General features: G+C 42.7%; 1 protein-coding gene across 1 annotated transcript in view; it reads right to left on the bottom strand.

Annotated features, from left to right (window-relative positions):
- Positions 1 to 24,386, bottom strand: part of DIAPH2 (diaphanous related formin 2) — a 770,217-nt gene that overhangs the window by 144,510 nt on the left and 601,321 nt on the right. The gene's annotated exons all lie outside the window — the stretch shown is intronic.

The raw sequence follows: 24,386 nt of genomic DNA on the forward strand, positions 1-24,386 counted from the left end.
GTGTGTGTGTGTGTGTGTGTGTGTGTGTGTGTGTGTGTGTGTGTGTGTTGCTTAATTGAAATCGGAGGAAGAATAGGGATAATGGAGACTTAGAAAACAAACAGATGGCAACTAAGATAATAGACTATGAAGTTATGGCCATGTAGAGAGTTTAGGAAAATTAAGGAATTATCCCAAAGAGATTCAAAGAGGGCATGTATAAGGATATATAAAGTTCCAAGGGACATCAAGAAAGCAGATGTCACTGTTCAATAGAAGAAAATATTCAAGGGGGAAATGGGGGGCACAGGAGCTTGGAAGAAATGACTAGAAACCACAGGATGAGCTAAGGGCAAAGAAGTAATTACTTTATATTCAGGAGTTGAAAATTGGTAAGGCAAAAACAGAAAAACATTTGGCTCCCAGGGTAAGGCAGTACACAGTGCTATACACTGCAAAGTAAAATTAATCTCAAAGCAATTAAAGTTGAAGCCATAGGGAAGGAAAAGCAGTTAGCTGCCAAGTCTGCACCTATGTTATCTTTTGGTCCTGAACAGGAAACTGTTTCCCACGTCAAGGTAAAACCCCAAAGTCTAGGTTTCATGGTGAAAACTACTCTTAACTAAAGAATTACTGGCCTGGATATTTCAGCTAAATTCCCAGAGGGGCCACTTGAGGTTACAGAGTTAAGGGCTATTCAGGCTCAAAGGAACATACTCTTTTTATTAAAAAACAATTCAAGTGACTAAGGAATACAACAATACTCCAACACATTCTATTTTTTTTTTCTCTTTTAGTCATTCAATCCAAATGAACAAGATTGGTGCTAGGCAAAACTGAAAAAGGCCTTCTCTGAAGCACCCTCTCTCCTCCCTTTCTTCATACACTTGACTTTTTTTGGTTAGTCAGTCAATAAACATTTATTAAGCACTGACTATGTGCCAGGCACTGTGCTAAGGGACGATACAAAGAAAGACGAAAGACAGTCCCTGCTCTCGAGGAGCTCAGTCTAATGGCCTTTTTCTCCTCTTCTCAATGCCTCCCCCATGCTACCTAGTTTTGGCCCAGATGCTGCCAGTGTGCCAACCCTATTTAGACCCTATTCGATACTGCCAAAAAAGCTAAAAGATTAAAAATGATTTATGATTACATGTAAACACAGGTGGCTGGCTCAACATACTCACTTTCCTTGGGATATTTAAAGAGATGTCATATGTAATCCAAAAGAATGGTATTCTACTGGTGACATTTCCATGGAGATTTTTTTGGCCAGAGACCCCTTCCTGAAAGTTTGCCTGGGGTGCGACAGCCATGACAATAAGCTACAGTTAAAATAATCATAATAACAGCAATAATAAGAAATAATAATTTTGTTCTTTCTTCCAATATTTTCTTTCAGCTTTAAGACTAGAGAAGAGCCTTACACATTCTGTCAATAAACTGACATTGAAAAAAACTAAAAGTTAAAGCTTATCAGAAAAACCACTGTTGATGCTTCTGGTAAAATATGTCACATTCAATATTTCAAATATTTAATTTTTAAAGGGATCCTTGAAATATTTTCTGGGGCTCCTATTATCACATCTCTATTCAATAAACTCCAGTGACTCCTCATTACCTCCAGGATCAAACGCAAACAATTCTTTTGGATTCTGAAAGTCTTTCATAACCTGGCCCCATCCAACTTTCCAGGTGTCTCATGCCCTATCCCCCTCTCTATACTGTTCCATCCAGTGACACTGGCCTTCTTGGTGTTCCACATCCAACACCGAGCTTTTTCACTGGCTGGCCCCCAGGCCTGGAATGCTCCTCCTCATCTCTGCTTCCTGGCTTCCCTAGTTTTCTTCAGATCTCAGCTAAAGTTGCATCTTTTGCAAGAAGTCTTGCCCAGTTCTCCTTAACGTTCCTTTCCTCTGAGAATACCCCTAACCCATCATGTTTGTAGCTCGTTGTACATGGCTGTTGCATGTTGTTCAGGGAAGGGACTGTTTTTTAAAAAAAAATCTTTCTTTGTATTCCCAGCGCTTAACACAGAGCTTGGCACATAGTAGGCGCTTAGTAAATACTAGCTGACGTCTGTGTTGACTGAAGTTATGAAACGACAGTGAAGTTTGGAGGAATGCATTTTTCAGCACCCATTTTCATACCAAACCTCTAGTCATTTTACAGATGAGGAAATAATGGGCCAGACAATGAGAGTGGAATACGCAAGGATCATGCGAGAAGTACTATGAACCAGGCACTGAGCTCGCCGAGGAAAGAGAGGGGTACGTCTTAGAGGTTTGTAGACAACAGCCACAAGAATTGGTTTAGGTGCCAGATACGGATTGAGTGAACCTCACAGGAGGAGAGGTTACTGAGTGATGGTGGTGGATGGGGTGGGGTGCCTTAAACAAAGGATCACATTACAAGTTACTAAGTAAACAATAAGCATTTTGGTGAACTCTATTTCTAAGAGTCAATCTGCAATTCTATACTACTTCCGCTTCCTACCCTAGACGTGCCAATTCCTAAATGTTGTGCGATTCTTTTCAAATTAATCATAGTTGAAAATTATTTTCAAATAACTAACTAAAACCCCACAAAAACGAAAGCAAGTGTGGACACGTGAGGGCTTGGGGTTTCACATTGTAAACTAGTTTATTCCCAAGATAACAAGTTCACTAGACCTTGGAATGTCTTTGTTTCTTTAATGTAACACTTGCCACTGTTAACACTGATTTTACACATTCTGGAGAGGCACAGAGAGACAGTCAGGAGTCAGGAAGCCCTGGCCCGAAGTCCTGCCTCTGACACATGGTGGATAGGCTCCAGGCACTCTCCAAGACTGTCAGTTGCTCTGGGGGAGCTCCGTAGACCAATGAAATCACAGATCCAATCCCTAGCCTTCAGACTATCTAGTGTTACCAGATGCCTTCTAACTACTAGTTTAAGTCACTACTGTGTTTTCCGGAAGTGGGAGAGTAACCCCTGGGAACAGCTACGAGTTCATCTGCTAGAGATTAGGAAGAAAAAGACTCCAATTTATTAGATCATTACAACTTGACCTCTATGTGGGCGGGTGGGCTCCAAGGGAGAAGATGAAAGAGCTTTCCTAAGGGTGGATGGAACTGATCACTCAATCAAATCCTCAGCAGAGTATTCAGGCTGACCTCATCAGCTTTCCTTTACTTAAGAGGGGGAAAGGGTATGAAGAACTGAGGCCTAGTTTCAGGGAACAGCTAGATTTCAGCAGGCTAGAGCTAGAACACTGTCAGGAAGACAGAGCCAAGGTCAAAATCATTCTTGGACACTTACTAGCCACGTGACTCTGGGCAAATCACTGAACGTCTCTCTGGCTGCCTCACTTTGCTCATCTGTGAAATGGGGGAAATAACAGTACCTCCTTCCCAGGGTTGTTGTGAAGATCAGATGAGATAATATCTGCAAAGTAATTGCGCAGGGCATGGGGCGTAGCAAGCACTTAGTAAATCAATCCTTCCCTCCCTCCTTCCTTTCTTCCTACCTACCTACAGTCTGAGAAAAAAGTCTCCACAGAGACAATCAGTCAATTCATGAGATGGCTGGGGATGTCGAAGAACTATTCCAATTCACTCACTTAACAGATGAAGAAACTAAGTCCTGAAGGTGGCAAGAGATGTGCATAAAGACACAAAGGATTTAGGATTCTTTAGGGGGGAATTTGGAAGGGCCCAAAGATATCACTTAGTTTAACCTTTCCATTTTAGAGATGAGGAAATTGGTGAAAGAGGAATTAGGTGGTAGAACCAAGGCAAGAACAGAGGTTTCTTGACTCCTGGTCCACTTTCCCTTTTCCTACACTGAATCATGAAATAGGTATGTCACACGCAAGGCACTAGAAGATCAAATACCAAAAGAGTAACACAGAGAATGCCACAGCAGTTCAGAAAGCTAGGAAGATAAATTTGGTGACATTCTGGGAGGGCCTTGGGTAGATGTCTCATAAGAAAATTGGAACAGGAAGGGGATTTCAGAAAGGGCCAAGGACCGGAGCAAACGCTCAGGGTTAGAAATGAGTACGTGGGACTGAAAAGATCAAGGTCAGATTAGGCCTAGTACTGAATGGCGGGCTGAAGAGTCTGGAATCTATCTGGTAGCCAGTGTGGAGTCACTGGAAGTTTCTAGTTAGAGAAGTGATGTGTTGATATGGATATTTCAGGAAAACCGATCTAGTGTTTGCACAGAAAGGGTTGTAGTAGGCAGACTAAGAAGCAAGATTGGAAATTCTCATCTTCCATAACACCCCACTAATAAAGCAAATAAAATCTACAGTCATGCAGCATTAAAAAACACACACACACACACACATCCAACTATGCAAGCTGTGGCACTTTTCCACATAATGCTAACTGGTCTAATTTGGGAAACGGAGACCTTGTAGTAAGGGCCAAGCACAGGCCTTGTTCAACATGCACGGTAGTATGTTAATACCCTCTGAAAAACTCTACTTGTTTGACATGCAGTATATCTCAGGAACAGGGAGAAAGAGATTAAAGAATTTTTCCCTCATAACAGTAATTTATTAGTACAGCCAACTCTTACATCATACCATGGCTGTGGCTGAAGTATATGGATAAAGCCAAGGTCCTACCAGTTAGAAAAAAGCACTTTATTTTATCAGAGAATATATACTACTAAATTATCCCCAGGTGAATATTTTAAAAGGTGGAAACTACCAGTTTTTATAAAATAGATGCTAAGAAAGAATATTTATTTAGCATGTTTTCTACTGATCCAAAGCAATTTTTACATTCTCCTATTTTCCTGGTTTCAATAATAAGAAACTAAAACTCCTCTCTCACTTATTAAGAAGTGGGGAGGAGGGAACAAAGAGTTGAAAGGGAGGTCACCAATTCTCTTCACTAAGATCTAGGACTAATAAAACATTTTTGTACTTTTAGATGGTCCCATATAATCTCATCAGTGAAATCTCAGAAAACCAACCTGATTTAATTTAAGGCTCTGAAGGGAAATTGCAGTCCAGAAAGAATTCCCAAAGACTATTTGTCATTAGCCGAAGAGTGGCAGCTGGTGACTTTAATAGAAGGAGAAGATGACTATTGCCTTCTCCCCTCAAATCGCCAAAATGGCTTTCTTTGGCAAGAGCAGTGGAAGGAATGGATTAGCAGTTCTTGAAAACAGGCTCTCTACCTCTCAAGGCCCTCGTGATACTTGAAAAACCTTTGTAACCCTACCTCGTTCAGAAGCTAAGATAACATTTCGCCTGTATTCCATAAAGCGAAGAAAAAGAATGTCGAAACCTGTTCATTTCTGCAATGAACCTCCCATGATAAAAGCCCATCAGACGTGGGGATTGATTCTCCATCCCATTTCCCAGAGTGGCTGTTCTAAGCCTCTTTTCTCCTCCAGCCTCTCGCATCTCCCCCTCCTCTCGGCCTCTCAGCTAAGGACCTTGCCTCATACTTTACTCAGAAAAGAGAAGCCATTACTCATGACTCTTCTCCCCTTATCTGCATCTTACCATCCCTTAAAATATCATTCATTCCCCATTCTCTCCTTCACTTCAATCTCCGATACAAAGATGGTCCTTCTCTTTGCCAAGGCCAGCATCTCTAAATGCCCCTTGGATCTCACTCTCTTCCGTCTTCTCCACCAGAATCACCCTCCCTTTCACTCTAATCTACTGGTTCTCTTCCTGCTTCCTATAAACATGTCCTGGTCTTTCCTATCTGTAAAGGAAAAAAAAAAGTCCCACTAGACCCTAGCCACTCTCTTTAGGTGTCATCCTGTACCTCTCCTCCCTTTCTTAGGCAAACTCCTAGAAAAAGTTGTCTACACTCCATACTTCCTCTCCCCAGCCATCTTATCATCATTACCTGGACTAGAGACCATGCCCTGGAGCCCCTACTATCCTGATGAGTGTCTCACCTGGCCATTTAAATCTAAGCTGGCTCTACTCCCTGGCCATCTTCTCACTTGCTACCTTATTGATATGTGTGTGCACTCCCAGTTCCCCACCCTTCTCGCCCCTTACTGCCTCGAGTCTGGTACCATTATAATCAAATCGATATTTCCGTTGAGCCTGGAAAGGGATGTCAACCTACTGCCCTACTGTTCCATTTCCTCCTTTGCTACTACTTCTATGTGTTGTCTCCTCCAATTAGAATGTAAACCTCTTGAGGAAATGGATTGTCTTCACTTTTTAATTTCTATCCTGAGCACTTAACCCAATGCCTGGCTTGGCTCAGTTTAATACATTCTTTCATAGTCACTGATATCTGTCTCACCCACTCCTCAACCCTTTGCTGTCTGGCTCTCAAATTCATTACTCTCCAAAGCGAATGATCCTTCTCGACCTCTCTGTTGTTCACCTTCTCCCTCCTGTATACTAGGATTCTGTCACTACTCTCTTAGTTCTCCTCCCAGCCACGTGACCATTCTTCCATCTCTTTGTTTACTCATTATCTACACGAAGACTTTTTACTGTGGCTGTGGTCCCCCGTCTCTTCTTTCTCTGCAGGCTCTCACTTAGTAACCTCATCAGTTCTCAGAGCTTTCATTATCATTCTCTCTGGATCTATTCAGTTTCCTGAGGTTCGGTACCATAACCATCATCTGCCCATTGGCCATATGAAGATGGAAATCCCACAAACAGCCCAAATTCGATGAGCCCCAAACTGAACTCATTCTCTTTCCTCCCAAACCTATGCTTCTCCCAAACTTCTCTCTTTGTATCAAGTGCTCCTGGGCTTGCACCTTTGGTGGGATCCTTGATTCCTCACGCGGGCTCATCCAACATATCCAACCTGTTGCTCAATCTTGTCCTTTCTAACTCTATAGCATCTCTCCCATCTGTTCCCTTTGCTCTACCCATACAGCCCCAACCTAGGTTCAGACCCTCATTCCCTCTTACATAGACTATTTCAATAGTTGTCTAACTAGTCCCCCTACCCTAAGTCTCTCCCTATTCCAATCTATCCTCCATAGAGCCGCCAAAGTGATTTTCCTTAGGCATAAGACTATGTCACTTCCTTACACAATAAACCCCAGTGGCTTACTTATGATCACCTTTAGAATCCAAGATAAAATCTTCTCTTTAGCATTTGAAGTCCTTCAAAACCTGTTTATTTTAGGACTCAGTTCAAGCATCAACTTTTATGTGAGGCCCTTCCTGCTCCTCCTGGGTGCCTCCCACCCTCAGCACCTTGAAACTAGTTTGTGTACACGTTGCCCTTCCTGCCAGAACGTAAGCTCCTTGAAGAAAGGGTCTGTGTTACTTTTTGTCTTTCGATTGCTGGATTTATAGTTATGTGACCTGGCTTTAAATTCTGCTTCCAACATTTTTACTCTTGGCATGACCTTAGAGAAGCTATTTAACCTCTCTATGCCTTGATTTCCCCATCTATTAACCTAGGTACTACCTAATGACTCAGGGAACCTCGAAGGTACCATCTCTCTCAAAATCTATAATCTGATGATATTCCTTCTCCCTCATTCTCACATCCAATCAATTACCAAGTCCAATTTAGGTGCCACCTCCTCTATAGAATTTTCCCAGATCACTTCAAAGGAATAACTTCATACTGTCTACAAATGTTTCCGCATCATTGATCTGCATTTCACCTTTGTACCTATCATATTTTTAGTATCATGCTAATTTCAAAGGTGATCTTTTGTGTCTCTTCTCCGGACCACCTCCCCCAGGTCAATATGAATGTAAATTCCTTGAGGGCAAAGCCTGAGTACTCAGCTTACTTAGCAGTGTCTGAGAGACACCGATATTTCAGCAGATTCCTACTCTCCCTGAAGCTGGCACTTCACTCTACCAGGAGAGATAGCAATGCATCTGAGTTCTCCCATCCTGGCTGATTCTGTTCCATAATATATGCATTTCATATACACCTGCTGAATTTGACTGAAAGCCCTGCACATCCAGCCCCCCACCCCACCCCACCCCAGTCCTCCAATATGCTGCAGGCCAGGTGAGGCAGCTGTTCTAACCTGGGATCTCTCCTCAGTGAAAGCAGAACTAGAAGATACCTGGCTGCATCTCTCATGTCCACTTTTGATGAAATTAAGGACTAAATAGGAGTTCTTAACTTAGGGTGTGGGAACTCAGAACTTGTTTGTGAAATCTTTCAATGCAGTTAGTTTCCTTTGCAATCAGGTGCATTTTGTTCTAGGCATTTAAAAACATGGTTCTGAAGAGGAGCCCTTAGGCTTCACCAGCCTGACTGCCAAAGGGCTCCATGCACAAAAACAGGCTAAGAAGCCCTGGCATAAGTAGGAGGCTTTGCTTAAGTTATACAGGTCTAAACAGAGCAATATCTGCAACTCATTTTTTCCCTTCAGCACTCATTAATGAATTTGTCAAGGTTTTATAGATTAGTTAAGATAGCTAAATATATTAGAGACAGAAAATAACATGTTGATTTTTCCAAAGCTTTGATACATGCAATATTTCAATGAGAATTGGATTGACCAATCCACTCATTAGACAATTTTTCTGAGGAAAATCCTGTCCTACATGGGGAAAAATCAAATTTATTTTTTTTTCTTGTTGTGGGCACATGGACTAATGATCATTTCTTCGATACTACCCAGAATGTCTATATACTTGTCAGATTGCTTACTCCTTATTAACTGCAATTTTATGATGGTATATTAGAGTTTATCAGATTTAGAAAAACAAACCAACTCAGTTCAGCCCAACATCTAATTACATTCTTCATGCTCTTTGCCATGTTAGTGAGTCTCTCGCAAGAGAATGTTTGCATGACTTTTATTAATGTCAGAGAATGACTTTTTTTCCTTTTGATAAAAGATAAAGGGATTTTTTACATTCAAAATTCATTTTTTTTCTCCTGTCAGTTCTGACATTCCATAAAGACACTGTAAATAAAATTATTATAATACACATTAGAGTCAGTGACCAGTGAAGCCAATTCTGAGCATGCCAGGAGCACATTCAGCAGTAAAGAGCATCAGAAATATATTTTATATAAAACTGAACTTTTAAGCAAGACTGAATAATTCAAGAGTTCCTCAAATGACCAAAACAATTTACACAACAGCCATGACTAACAAGAGCTGTCTAACTATTGGTAAAGGCTGACAAGGGTAAGGACAAAGGTATTCAAGTCTTAACTATGAATAAAGCTGAATAAAACAATTCACATTCTCTCTCTTTCCCCTCAAAATCATTTAAACAAATACGAAACTGAACAATGGAAGCTCCTCCTATGTCTAAGGACAGTTGAGCTTGTGGGGAATAAAGCTCTTTGCACTGAATTACAGCTGTCAGTTTCACTGAATACACTCTGACTAGATAAGAAATATCTTTGAGCTTACAGACCTAGAGGCTGCAACCCTTTTTCTGCCACAGATCCCTTTGGCAAGCCAGTGAAGCCTAGGAACCCCCTTAGAAAAAGGATTTGAAATGCACTAAATTAAAGATATAGGATTAAAAAGGAAACCACTTACATTGAAATAGAATTATCAACCTAATTTAAAATAGGTTCATGGACCCCAGGTTAAAACCCCCTGTTATTGACTTTTCTTCCCCTAATGTATTTAGGGAAGACCTTGGATAATCATTTCTCTTGGATTTTTTGCCCAGGCTTTTGGATCTCATCAGAACTGATCCTTAAATGCTCTGGAAGCTGTAGCAGCAGCAGCAGCAGCAGCACCAGCACCAGCACAACCCCTCCCTCTCTGGGCTAGTTTCTCTTCTCACTGGGCGCATGAGGCCTGGGATGGCAGAGGTCAATTGTGGTGGTTTCACTGCCACTGAGAGGGAATCCAGTTGGTGAGAGAAATCTTGACAGATCTCTTTTTTTTTTTTATTGGATGCCCAAAGTCTGTCTAGTTCTCTCCTTAAATGATTTTGGGATGATCTGCCTTTACTGGGTCTCTCTCCAGTCAATCCACTGATAAGGCCTTCTGTAAATTCATTTTTCCCTCCACTGCTCCTTAGTGTTTTATGAGCCAAAGATGCTTATAATCTTCTGTCATCCTTCTCTATAATATTATATAAATGAGGTTATATTATAAACTAGTGTTGTTCTTGACTACCATTTTTCTCCACTTGGGCAAAAAGATCAATTATTATAGTGCTTTTCAATGATGCCAAACTTCTCTCAGAAACAAAATCACATCTTTGATAAAAGCAAAACCCAACAATTGTCTGGTGATGAGATATGGCTACTAATTAATCGATTGACCAACCAAATAAACATTAAGAGCATATTAGACACCTAGTATATGCCAAGCAGTATGTTAGGCACTAGGGTTAGAAAGGCATACAGGAAATTATCTCTGCTCTCATTCTTTAATGGGAGACAGCAGGCACACACACCAGACAGTGTGGCTAAAAGACATATGTACAGAGACATACACGATAAATACGAGGGGATTTGGGGAAGGAAGGAGCTAACAGCTGGAGGGGAAATCAGGAAAGGAGTTGTTTCTGCGAAGTTTTGAAGGAAATGTGGGATTGTAAAAGACAGCGGTGAGGAGGGAGGGCAAAAGCACAGAAATGGGAGAAGAACACTGGGTGTGAATAACGCCAAGAAGGTCAGTGTAACTTAACTAGACAGTATGTGCAGGGAAGTGTAATATATAATAAAGCTAGAGACGGAACTAGGCGTGATATGTGAAAGGCTTAAATGCCAAGCGGAGGACTCTGTATTTGATCTCAAAGGTAATAGAGAGCTAGAGTTTTTTGAGCAGGGGAGTATGATGGCCAGGACTGTACTTTAAGAATATTACTTTGGTACCTATGTGGCGGATGGATTAGAGAGGAACAGAGACGATAATGCCAATAGTCTCATCAAGAAGCAATGAGGATCCAACCTAAGATGGTGGTCCTGTAGGCAGAGAGAAGGGGAAAGATGCTACAGAGAAAGAACAGAAAGGATTTAGCAACTGCCTGGAGCCGGGGGTGGGGTTAAGAATGATTCTGAGCTTGCCAACATGAGTGCCGGCAGAATGGCAGAGCTCTCAGTGGAAATGGGGAAGTTTGGAAGAGGAGGGCATTTGGGAGAAAGACAGTGAGGTCTACTCGGGACACGCAGAGTTTGAGATGCCTAAGGGACACCGGGTTCAAAAATGCTCAATAGGCAATTAGCGATATGGGATGGAGGCTTAGAAAGACTTCGGACCTCTAACTTACTAACTGGCCTTGTGACCCTGGGGAAATTCCTAAACCACTCGAAGCCTCAACTGGCTCCAATAGAAAAGGAGGGGCGCTCTACAGCATCTGAGGTTCCTTCTACCTCCACCATGCCATGATGCTCTTACCCAGTCGTAACGTTCTGTGGGCTTTTTAGTAGAAAGAGCCCTGGGTTTGCAAGAATAGGAGCTGGGCCCAAATCCCAGCTCTGCTTCTTACTGGTTGGGTGACCATGGACAAGTCATTTTCTCATTTCTCCCAGACTCAGTTTCCTCATCTGAAAAATGAAGAAGCTGGGTGGCATCATTTCTGATGCCTTTCCCAGCTTTAATCTATGCTCCCTCCTTATTGTAATGAACACAAGTGATGAGTGCTCCAAATAAAATATCCCATGGATATCAGGTGCGAGCAGTGAGCCTCTGTAACGTCAATTTGTAGCAGATGAATCAAAGTAAAACAAAATTCTGTATTTTTAGATAATTTGATAAAAATAGTATTTTAAATTCTACTGTCAGCAGAAATACACAGCTCCCCAAAACTCACACAATTCACTTGGCATGTCTTTGTGCTTGGTCTATTTTAGTCCTTCCATTTTCTACAGGGCTCTTCCCATTCCTTATTGGCCACAACCCTTCCCCTCAGAGTATCTGCTCTCTCTTCTTTGTGCAGGCCTTTTGGGGGCTGGGTTCTGACTTCTGAGGAGCAGGTTTGGCAGAAACCCAAGCCAACCATCTTTGGAGACAATACTAAGGTCTCCTGGTCTCTTCTTCAGTACTTCCTGCGGCCAGCTGGCCTGCCTCTTGGGCATGGCAGTGACGGGCAGGCAGAAACAGGCACCAAACACGTGCTTCCTGGGACTGTTCCTGAGCAGAGTCAATCCTATTCTCATGCCTTTTCCTTAAACGAAAAATTTCTTTAAGAAAAAAACAAGACGAGGAAGACGCAGTCCTGGCCAATCTGCCAACGTGTCAGCAGATATTACGGACCTTCACGTGTACCTGGAGATGTGGCAAGAGAAGCCAGAATGAGAGGGGAGCAAGTACGAAGGATGCTGGCATATACAGGGAAAGTCTGAATCAACAGACTGCTCCTAAATAGAAATGTGATGAGAGACAGAAAACATGTCGGCCTCCAGTGGCTCATCTAATTGTGTGACTACAGAGCGGAGGAGAATGGAAACTGAAAGGGACGACATCATTCCTTTCCAACAGAAACTTAATTGCTGAGGCAGTTCTCACCACCTTATTTATAAATCAGATGGTTTACAAATACATTAGATCCCCGAACAGGAAGTAATACATCAGAGGCAGGGCTGCAGTCCAAAAGAAAAAAGGGAGGGGAGGAGAAGCAATACTATGAAGGGAAAAAGACATCAACAATTCAGGGGGGAAAAGGAAGGGTTTGCACAGAGATATAAAATGGAAGCAATGTATTGAAATTGGGAGCTAGTTCAGAGATTGTCTTTCATCAAAAGAAATGAGGATGCTGCCTACAAAGTGAGCCCTGGTGTTTCTGAAAGAGGTTTTGCATTCTTCAGATTAGCAAAGATGCAGCAACATTCAACTCAGGTGGGGAAAAACAAGTTTCCCTTTCGCAAACAATGGCCAGACAAGCATCTACTCTTAACCATCTCAAAGGGAAAGAAACAAAATCCAAATCCAGAACTAAGGCCTCTTTTTTTTTCTTTTTCTTTTTCTTGTTAGGCCATTGGGGTTAAGTGATTTGCCCAAGGTCACACAGCTAGTAAGTGTCAAGTGTCTGAGGTCTGAGGCTGGATTTGAACCCAGGTCCTCCTGACTTCAGGGCTGGTGCTCTATCCACTGCACCACTTAGCTGCCCCCTAAGGCCTCTTTTAAAATGTCAAGATTAGACTTATTAATAGAAAGCTCTGGCTCCAAGCACACTTGTAAGCTGTTTTCCCTTCACAAACAAACTGAAGGGAGCAGAGCTTCCTTTGGCCCCCAGGAATCATGGCTTCTATCACGAAGGTGCCACTGGGAAGTTAAGGGCCTACTGTTGATTTCTCAGCCCAGTGGACAATGGAGCCCTGAGTCTGGCATCAGAAAGACTTATGGTCAAATGGGGCCTCAGATGCTTACAAGCTGTGTGACCCTGGACAAGTCATTTGACCTCTGCCTCAGCTTTCTCAACTGTAAAATGGGAACTGTAACAACACTAACCTCCCAGGGTTGCTGTGAAGACCAAATGCGATGTACAGACCTTAACACGGTGCCGGGCACATAAGAGTTAATTAATAAATGCTTGTTCTCTTCCCCCTCCTCCCCTAAATTCCTAATCTGCTACAAACTTAAAAGGTGTGCATGTGATACCATAAAATGAGGGGAAGGGGGGAGAATGGTTTGGGCAGAGATGTAAGGAAAGGCTAGAAATGGTAGTCAGTGGGAGTGGCAGGAGGGGTGCTTTTGGCGGTGGGCAACACTCTTATTATTCATGTGAAATTAGCACTGTTCAACATGATTTCACCATAGCGGCAGATGGGGTTCCGTCCCAATGCACAGGCCACGGAGGGCAGGAGAGGAGGGTAGGAGACGAGGGCACACTTCAAAGCTGGACCCAGGCAACATGGAGCTCACATTCCCCATTTTGCCTCCAAACCTAATCAGAGAGCTTATTTTGGGAGGGGTATCTATTTGTCCAGCCAAGAAAAAAAGGATGCAAGGAATGGTCTAACAAGGAAAAGCAGCTGAACAGTTAGGCTGGCTGCCTACAGCAGATTCATGACCAGATTCCTCAAGTCTACCAGTTTTTAAAAAAATCTTAGTGAGGGCACAGGGGAGGCCGTTTCTTATACCATATTGAAGTTCCATAGAACAAGGCCAGTTAAATCGGCCGTCCTGAGACAGTCGCTTTTCATTTTCAATTGTTTTCAAATAGAAAGAGAGAAATTCACCTTTCAAATTGGATTGTTTAAATGCACCTACAGCTACTGACATCTAGCAGAGGCAAAGCAAGCTCTCCCCACTGGTGCATTTCAAAAAAGCTTCAATTGGCCAAAAGAAAAGAGTGCAAAGGGTTTGTGGACCAAAGGGGACTAGAGGGGGCACGTTTTCCTCTCTCACAAGCACTGTTCCAGGAAATCAGATGAGGCCAGGAAGTGCTACAAGCCTTCAGTTCACAGCTTGGGGTAAGAAAAACATGAAATTTGGCTGAAAGCCCCTCAAATGATCAATATTGCATTTCATAAAATAATAATGGGTTAAGGAGACCTTAGTCTCCTTAGATTGCAAGGAGTAGACAGGAAGCCCCCTGAGGGCAATGACTGGGTCATTTTTCACTTTAGTGCCTCAGCAACTAGCGGGAGTGCTTGGAAAACAGCAGGTGCTTAATAAATGTTTGCTGAATGGAATAAAAAAAGGGGGGGGAGGTTACACCACGAAAATTAGATTTTCAAAAACACAAGAAAAACCAAACACTTTGGGCTTTCAAATGTCTACCACACCTTAAGTGGATCCAGTGTAGGAATGTGATTTTTTTTTTCCAGTATCACACGCTCATTTGTATGGAAGAGACCTCCTGGGATCCCTTGGGCTACCCCTGTGTAATAGAGAAGATATGGTGCTAGTCTGGGACGCAGGCAAGCAGGGTGCAAATTCTCGCTTAGAAACTAATAAATTGTGGGTCTCTGGGTTGATTAATTTCTCTCAGTCTCAATGTCCTTGTCTATAAAATGGGAATAAATCTACTTGTGTTTTGCAGTTCACAGTGATGTGAGCAAAATGCTTTGCCGAGCTGAAGGCACTGTAGCATCCACTCAGGATGGGGCACACTGGCTTCAGAATAAGAAGATCTGAATTTGAATCTCTGCTCTGCGACTGCCTGGGGCATAATGATACACATTAGACCACCTCCTCCAGCCCCAGTGAGGATTAGATGAATTAATGTATATCAAACAGCTCCTAAAAGGGAAAGCCTCGCTGTTATTTTTATTATTACTACTCTGATCCCAGACTTGAGTCAAAGTTTTCTTAGACCCAAAGGTAGAGTTCATTTTCTTCACTTGAGGGCATCCCAAGAACATCCCTAGAGAATTCAGTCTAATGTACTCCCAATACAAAGGCCTTGATCACATTGGGGGGGGGGGGGCTCTCAAAGACACTTAGAGCAAGAGATTATTTTGTTTCATTTTGAAAGTGGAAATTCCAAGTGGATCCTGATACTGATTTAGCACCCCACTCCTTTTGGTGATTTAATGGAGATAATCATCTCTTCAGAGGTGCTGTGAGGATCACCTTTGGTTCTATCCATGTCAGCTACTATTCTTATGAGGCGCCACCAATGGAGGCACCCTCCTCTAGCCCTTGGCTACCCAGAAACCATCTGGGCTGCCTGGCTGTGCACATAATAAATACTTAGTAAGTGCTTTTTTTTATCCACTCAATCATTCGTCCATTATTATTACCAATGTGAGAGAGAAAAGTGGCAAAAGGCCTAGCCCTGAAGTAAGGAAGCCTGTGGGCTTGAAGTCCTGCCTGTCACAGCCTAGCTTGAAGACCCCGTGCAAGTCCCAGCTTCTCAGCATCCCAGCCTTTGAGACTATAAGTAGAGATGAGATGGATGCAGGTCTCCATCAGTGGAGGGAGCGTTCACCTTGGGAGTTCACCACTGAAATCCCAGGTCCAGATTAAAGTTACTAAGTATCATTATCTAAAGGATAAGCCATGCCAATGATTTCAGAACTATTTCGATGAAGCAGAGGGAATCTTTGTTTAAGATGGTCAGTCACCAGTCAACAGCATTGTTAAGTGCTTACTATGTGCCAGGCCCTTTGTGATCCAGATCGTGTATTCTAATTTGAGGTCATGCTTTTCACTGGCAAAATAAAAAATTTCAAACTGAGTTCTTCCACTAAGCCAGCTTGTCCCGTGCAGTGCTTCCTTCCCATTAAACATGTGCCAACTTGTTTGCTTTTGAGGGGACTGGATGAAAATGGGGAACACAGAGGAGGAAAACAAATGTTCCTTGGGAGAGTACAGTTCCCCCTAGCCCACAGTTCTGGGAACCACTTCCCTTGCCCCCAAAGATGTGAGGCCACTGAGATCATTAACAACAATAATAATTATAATAGCAGTTAACATGTATGTAGCACCTACTATGTACCAGGCACTGTGCTAAATGCTTTACAAATATTATCATATTTGATCCTCACAACTACCCTGGGAGGTATGTGCTATTATTATTTCCATTTTCCTAGATAAGGAAACTGAGGCAAACAAGGTTTAGTGACTTGCCCAGGTTCACATAGCTAGCAAGTGTCTGAGGCCAGATATGAACTCTGAGAGATGAGTCTTCCTGACTCCAAGTTCAGCACTCTCTCTATAAATGCCCCCTGGCTGAATGAAGCAGGCTTGCCAGTCGGCAGGACCTAGAATGGATTGTGTAGCTTTGTCTTCTGCACACAGTGGGTGCTCAGGAAATACTTCGGGAAAAGAGTGAAAGGTTTGCTTCCCTTTAACAATACACACAAACCTTTAGGAGACAAGAGATCTTTAATTCTATTCTTAAGCAGCCCAGGAGACCCAAGGATTCAATGGGCGAACAAACAATTTCCAAATTAAAAAAAAAACCAAGTCATTAGAGATTGTCGGGTAAAAGTACAGTTTGTTGCTACTGCAAATGTGTTGGCTGTAATTACTGCCATGAATTTAAATGGATCTGACTGAGGCTATACTGGAGCCAAATTCATTGCAGTGTTGATGCATAGCAGATGTTCTCCATGTTACACTTTTCTGCAACTGGAATGTGAACATGAAAATATGAAAACAAAGCAAGTTTCTAATAAATGATTAGGCCTCCTCTGGTGCTGGTTCCATTTGCACATGTGGCATCCGTTACATCCACGGGTTTTAGCTTGGTGGTGCTGAACAAGGATTAGGACATGCCAAAGCTGTGGGTGCTCGGAGAAGACACCTTGGTGACTGCCACGTTTACTTAGCTTCTTCCTGAGGACTGACCAAATGTGTGTTCTTATCCCAGAGCCAATCCCAGGCCAGGCCCGACCTGGAGATGGCGCTGAGGTTTCCCAATGCCAGGGAGAGAAGCCACAGGCCGGGGGATTCCCAGTTCCACGGAGGGAGGGGCTGCAGGGCTCCAGCTTTCCATGACAGTTTGAAAAACCTGCCTTTGCGCATTTGGAAGGAAACGCTTAACAAGATCTAGAACTGATTCCCTATCTTGGGGTACACACACATACACATATTTGCATACTATTCTAAAGAATGTTCACTGTGGGTTTCCAAAAAGCATTTTCCCACTAAGGCATGGTATAGGACAGAAAGCTTAGCACTTCTCTAGGAAGGGACTGAGACCATAAACATAATTATACTATCATATATGAAACTGCAAAACAAGCCTCCCACCCTGGCTAATCAGACAATTGCCAACAAGGTACAGGCAAAGCCACGATTACCCCAAACCCTCAACCTCCTTTTTTTTTTCCCTGAACTTGATTAAAAAAGGGCAAGTGACAAGAAAACAAGCAAATATCATGTGGGAATAAGAATTACAAAATATGAGAACAAGAAGAGGCCTTAGAGATCAACAGTATGGTCAGTTAGGTAGTTGGGGGTAGTGGAGACAATGCTAGGCAAATCGCTTCACCTGAGCCTCAGTTTACTATTTGTGAAATGGGGATAATGAGAACATTTACAGCTCAAAGCTGTTGTGAGGATCAGGTCAGATAATATATGTAAGGTGCTTTGCAAACCTTACCACACTACATAAATGGTAGCTATTATTACTACAGTTCCTAATTATTATTACTTATTGCTACTACTACTACTAATAATCAAGCATTTTTTAAGTGCTTACTATGTAGTAGGCACTATGTGAAATGCTGGGAATACAAAGGAAGGCAAAACCTCAGGCCTGCTCTGAAGGAACATGCATTCTAATAGGGAGGGCAACATGTAAACAAGGAGGTATACATAAGGTAGAGCAAGGGCACATGAAGGTCATCTCAGTGGGGAAGGGATCAGCAGCTAGAGGGACCAGGAAAGGATTCTGGAAGAAGAAAAGAATTAAGCTGAATCTTGAAGAAATCTGGAGAGAGGAAGGGGTAGAAGCCACGGGAGAGAACAGTCCACACACAGAGGCTGGCCAGTGCACTGGAGCCAGGGGACCAGAAAGAGGAGGAAGCCAGAGCAGCTAATGGCAGAATGCCTGCAGGGGAGGAAGGTATGAGAAGGCTGGAAAGGCCTGACAAGGCCAGGTTATGAAGAGCTTTCAATGCCCCAAGGTTAATCTACCTGTGGAATCCTGAAGCCACCGCATCTCACTGAAAATGAGAGTGACATGTTTACACATTTCCCTTTAGCAAAATTAACTGGCAGGGGAATGGAGAATGGATTGCAATGGGGAGACCAGTTAGAAGATTAGCCTTCCAGGTGAAAGCTGATGAGGGCCTCTAGTAGGTTTGTGGCTCTAGGAGAGGGTAGACAAGGAGTCATATACAAGAGATATGATAAAGATAGAAACAACAATATTTGGCAATGGGGATATGTGGGCTGAATGAGAAGGCAGAGCCGAGGGGCACCTAGGTGGCACAGTGGATAAAGCACCAGCCCTGGAGTCAGGAGGATCTGAGTTCAAATCTGGCCTCAGACCAAACACTTGACATTTACTAGCTATGTTGCCCCGGGCAAGTCACAACCCCAATTGCCTAAAAAAAAAAAGGCAGAGCCCAGAATGAAACCAGGGTTGGGAACCTGGGTGAGTAAGTGGTACTCTTGACAATAATAAGAAAATTGGGAAGTGGGGAGGGTTTGGGGAAAAAAATAATGAGTTCTATTTTGGAAATAACAACAACAGCCATTATTTATGTAGTGCCTACTATATGTCATACATTGCACCAAGTGCTTTACAAATACTATCTCATTCGATTCTAACAACAACACTATGAGATAGGTACTATTATTATCCCTATTTTACAAATGAGGAAACTGGCACGCAGGCTAAGTGACTTGCCCAAGGTCACACAGCTAGTAAGTGTCTGAGCTGTATCTGAACTCAGGTCTTCCTGATTCTAGGCTCAGGGCTCTATTCACTGGACCACCTAGCCGAGCAAACTCCCTTCACCAGTGCTGCATCTTAAAGTCTGAGAGAGAACCGCCTAAGACCCTAATCAGTCAGACTCGCCAATGTCATTTTCACTTCCACGCCTCCCTTTGCACTGAGTATCAAATTCTGTGATTTTATTTGCAGGGTCTGGTTGAGTTCTCAGTGGAATTTCTCTACCATTTCTTTCACTGTGACAGATGTTGGTGTATCTCCATGGTGGTCTTTTTGCTTACCCTCATCATGAACTCTAACTGCAAAGCGACATGACCAACTGGCCCATGAAATAACGTTTCTTTCTCATTGCCTGAGATTATATATTGAAACCAACTCCTTTCTGCTTGTCTCCAAAAGAAGCCTGTGAGCCACAGGCATAGCAGTAACGCCAATCACTCAGCTATTTTAAGGTTTGTAAAGCCTTTCCTTCAGACTGCCCCGGCATCCTTGTTCTCCACTCAGGGGCTGGGCTGGGCCAGCTTCAGTGCCATGGCTACTAAGTATGTGAGGGGACACTTGATTCCAGACCCATCTACACTCATTGTGAGAAGATCAATTTGGATTTGGTTTACTCTCTCGGTCATGTATGACCTCATTGGAAACTGGACAATGATAATACCTGAAAAGTATTACCAGTTAAGTCAGTGTTGATAAATGGTCCCTAGACTTCAGACTTTTGGCACATTCTTTACCCTTTTCCTTGATTTCATTACTGTCTCTGTGGAAACAGAAGGCAATCACACTGGACTAAGGGTTGCTTTTATTTTCCTCAGTCAGTCAACAAGCATTTGTAAGCGCTTACTGTGTGCCAATCCCTGTGCTAAGTGCTGGTGATGACAAGAAATGCAAAAACTTGGTCTTTACCCTCAAGGAGCTCACATTCTAACGGGGGAGCCAACAGTGTGAATTGGAGCAATCTCAGAGGGAAGGCACTGGTTGGAGGGAGGGACACATGGGAAAAGTTTCCTATAGAAAGCAGCATGAAACCCAGACAAGTCAGAACATCCCAAGACCATTTGTAAATAAGCTTGAACGGCAGACAACAAACAGAGATGAAAGGCAAAAGGTCTACCAATGTTTTCAGTGATTTATTCTGATTGGCACAGAGTAGACTCTACAACCTCGATTCCTAATGTGAGGAAGAGGCGGTGGTGCTGAAGATGAAGACGAGAAGAGCATCTGGACCCCAACAAACACATACAAAAACATTCTGGGCTCTAAGCAATGCACTTGTAAAGCGATTCAGAAATCGATTTCTTCACAATCTCTTAACAAGGGAAAGATTTGGGGCAGCTAGGTGGCGCAGTGGATAGAGCACCGGCCTTGGAGTCAGGAGGACCTGAGTTCAAATTCGACCTTGGACACATAACACTTACTAGCTGTGTGACTCTGGGCAAGTCACTTAACCTCAACTGCCTCACCAAAAAAAAAAAAAACAAAAACAAACAAACCAAGGGAAAAACTCCAAACAAAGGGGAGAGCCCATGGGTACAGTAATCCAATCAAGGCCACCAAGAAGAGGGAAGTGCTTTTAATCTGCCATGTCCTCTTTCTTATCTATGTAAAATTGTCTATATGCCTGCTCCATCTTGGGTGAAATCTCTAGCAGCCTTTCACAGATGACTTTCTGCAGCTTATGACTTTTCACAGTCACACGTGGGATTGAAAGGTACAGAAAACATGTGATCCCTGCTGTGTTCTATTGTTTGTTGATTCCCCAGAATGAGAGGCAGTCAGAGCTTTCCTTCAACATGGTGCCTCCCACACACAGGTTAAAAAAGCTTCAAAATTATATGAGATGCAACCATGGAGATAACCGTTGAACAATCTGCAGAGGATCAACATCAATCAGGCAAAATAGAGGGAACGTCTGTATCTCAGGTATTTGCCAGTGGCACAGAGATGGGTCAACATATACCTCAAATGGAAAAAGGATTGTGAATGGAGGCCCCAGTCCCCCAAATGTCAACATTCATCTCTTTGGCATGGCTTCTGAGCCCAATTAATCAATAAGTACTTATTAAGTGCCTACTACGTGCTAGCCACTAGGGGTACAAGCCCAAAGAATGAAACAATCCTAATTCACGAGAAGTAATTGAAGAAAAGGTAGATGGGGAGGGAGGACACAGGGCAGCTGGGAGGATCTGGAAAGGCTTCATGCAGGAAATGATGACTGAGCTACTATATCTTAAAGGATGAGTGGGGACACTGTGAGATGAGGTAAGAAGGGAGGGCATTCCATTAATTCCTGGGGAACAGTCAGTGCAATGGTACAGAGAGGGAGATGGGAGGGTCTTGAGTTTGGCTGGACTGCAGCATGTGGGAGGGGAAGAAGCATCTGATAAGCCTGAAAAGAGAGGTTGGGGTCAGCTTGGGTAGGGTTTTAAAAGTTCAACAGATAAGTTTATATTTTATCCTACACGACAGGAACCCCCTGGAGTTTATTTAGGGGACAGTACGGTTCTATCTTCACTTAAGGATTATTACTTTGGCAGCAGTGTATAGGATGAAGTGGACAGCAGAGACTAGTTAAGAAGCTATTGTACTTATCCAGGAGAGACTCAATGAGGCCTCACTTCAGGTGGGAGATGTGCAAATAAAGAGAAAGGTTAAGATGAGATTCAGGAAGTTATGAAGCTTACTTGCACAACCACAAGAATGCTGACAGAGATCTCTCCATCCTGTTTTACTCAAATTCTATGTCCAAAGCTAGCATGGGTGGGATGCCTTGATTCTTTGGAAAGTCCCCCAGATCACCTTCTCTTGCCCAACATGAACAGGTGACCATCTTATGACCATTTGGTCACTGGAGACGAGTCTTGCCTTGTCCAATAATTTCTGGCCCTCAAGAGCAAGGTCTATCAACCAATGGGATTCTGTATTTTGTGTAGCCCCTTTAGAGTGTTCAGGTATCAAACATAATAAAAATAGGGCCCTGGAAGAAAGGAGCATCTTAGATCATGAGGAAGGTCGGAGGTCCACTTCATTCGAGGGGACCATGGACCCTTTAATAAAGTACCATTGGCTCAGAGTTCTGCCTCAGTGGTTTTTCTTGGAGACTGGGCACTTCATAATGTTACAGAAATGAGATATATTTACCAACAATATTTAAATAATTGCTCCCTTGCCCCACAAAAATAAATCTACAAAGCATCTTCTTTTGCCAACATCTCAAATGGTCCAACTAAAATCATTTCTTTCTGGTAGGTTTATTTAGAAAAAAACAAACTGAAAATTTCCCCTTCAGAAAGAGCTCCAGAATAGTGAGGAAATGACTCATTTGAATACATGTGCATTTCTTGAAATACCAGCTGGAGGCAGCAGGCCAGTTTAGACAAACAGATAGGGAGCCAGCCAAGGTTACATCGTTCCTCTTCCTGGATGGCCTTTTACCAGGTCCCTCCATTTAAGACAAGCTCCTTACCTTACTTACTGATTGAGCTCCTCATTAGTAGCTGTGAGCTGCGCATTAGCATTTGCAGGATTTTCCTGAAACAACCTCCCATAAAGGGAACGAAAAGAATCAATAGTGAGAGTGCTCTATCGATGCCCTTCGGGTTAACGCCATTATTTGGGGTTTTTGGAATGGGGCAGAAAGTGCAAGGAATCTGCAAACAACAGAGTTCCAATACTGGTGGATCAGGTTATGTTTTAATACGCAATGAATCAGTCCATGCATACTTTGCTGCTGCGATTTATTTTTTAAAAGGTAGAAAATTTAGAAATGCAAAATAGACTTTCCTAATTCAGATTCTTTCCAGCTCCACTGGTCAAAACTGTTAATATGGTTTCGAAAGATGGATTCATTACTAAGTCTGACTAAGACAGCTCATTCTTTATCCTTATGCTAGTAGTAAAAAGGTGATTCTAATTGCCACGGTAATCAGATATAATGAAGAGCAAATTGTTCCTGATGAAATAACATTTGCATCAGAATTCCAGTTGGAGTTTGCAGTTTTTGGAGAGCTTGTTTTTCAAGCATTGCTTTTATATTTTAACATAAAAAGCTTCCTGGTTAATTTCTCCACTTTTCTAAGCAGAAAGAGAACATTTTTATCCTTTGGAAGATTGCTTAATTTAAGCACATAATCAATTTATTATTCAAAACAGACTCAATTTCTTCACATTCTTCTTGGAGTGGTCCAAAAATCCATCTTCATATATAGAGCAATCCAGAAATTGTGGGTCACAGCTAATATTTTGCATAAGTTACCAAATAAGTCAGCATGCTGGAGGGCAGAGGTTCTCAAAGTTGTTGGAATCAGGACCCCCTTTACACTCACAAAAATGACTGAGCTTGTGTTTATGTAGATTATATCTCTCAATGCTATATTAAAAGTGAAAATGATTTGATATTATTATCAATACGGTTTTAACCCCCTGAAGGAGTCTCAGGGCCCCCCATGGGTCCCTAGATTGTACGCTGAGAACCTTGGGTGCAGTGGATAGAGAGTTAGCCCTGGAACCAAGACGACCTTGGTTCAAATCCCATCCACGATGAAGAGCTGCCACTCTAGATAAGATTCTTAACCATTCAGTGTTCTTTGCAACTGTCTGGGACTGAGACCTGCCTCACTGGGAACTCTCTACATCAATGAGATCAGAGGTTCAGTCTCTCCCTCTAACCGTACACATTTTTCCCCATGTTGATTTTTAAATGTGGTGATTCAACAGCATGCATCAAAATGCAGGATCTAAAGTTCCCATTCAGAACATTCAACGAGCACATACAGGCCCTAGAGATTACGTGCAAGACAAGTGCAAGTGGTTCCTGCAAAAATTTTAGCCATTAGGAAAATGGACCAAGCTCCAAAGAGGGGGTGGGGACGAATATGATGCTACCTTATTTCTTGACAACAGGCCGTCTTCCTTAGTCCAAGCAATGCTTAGTGCTTCTGCTTTGATTAAATCTGTTGCTTGTACTCCCAATGGCTCTTTGGGAACTGTCCTGCTCCTATCCTGAGCACGTCTTCCACAACTTATCATCAGAAAGAATCAGGGGTGGGGAACTGAGGCCGTGACGCCACCTGTGGACTCCCTACCCCTGGACTAAATCAACAAGCTTTTTTAAAGCACTTACTATGTGCTAGTCCTGGAGCTAAGCGCAGGGTTGCAAAGACAAAAATCAAAGTCCCTGCTCTCACGGAACTTCTGTTCTATTAGGGGATACATGCAGATAGAT

The sequence above is a fragment of the Vombatus ursinus genome, unplaced genomic scaffold (assembly GCF_900497805.2).
Source record: "Vombatus ursinus unplaced genomic scaffold, bare-nosed wombat genome assembly UNPS02004577.1, whole genome shotgun sequence".
NCBI classification, from domain to species: domain Eukaryota; kingdom Metazoa; phylum Chordata; class Mammalia; order Diprotodontia; family Vombatidae; genus Vombatus; species Vombatus ursinus.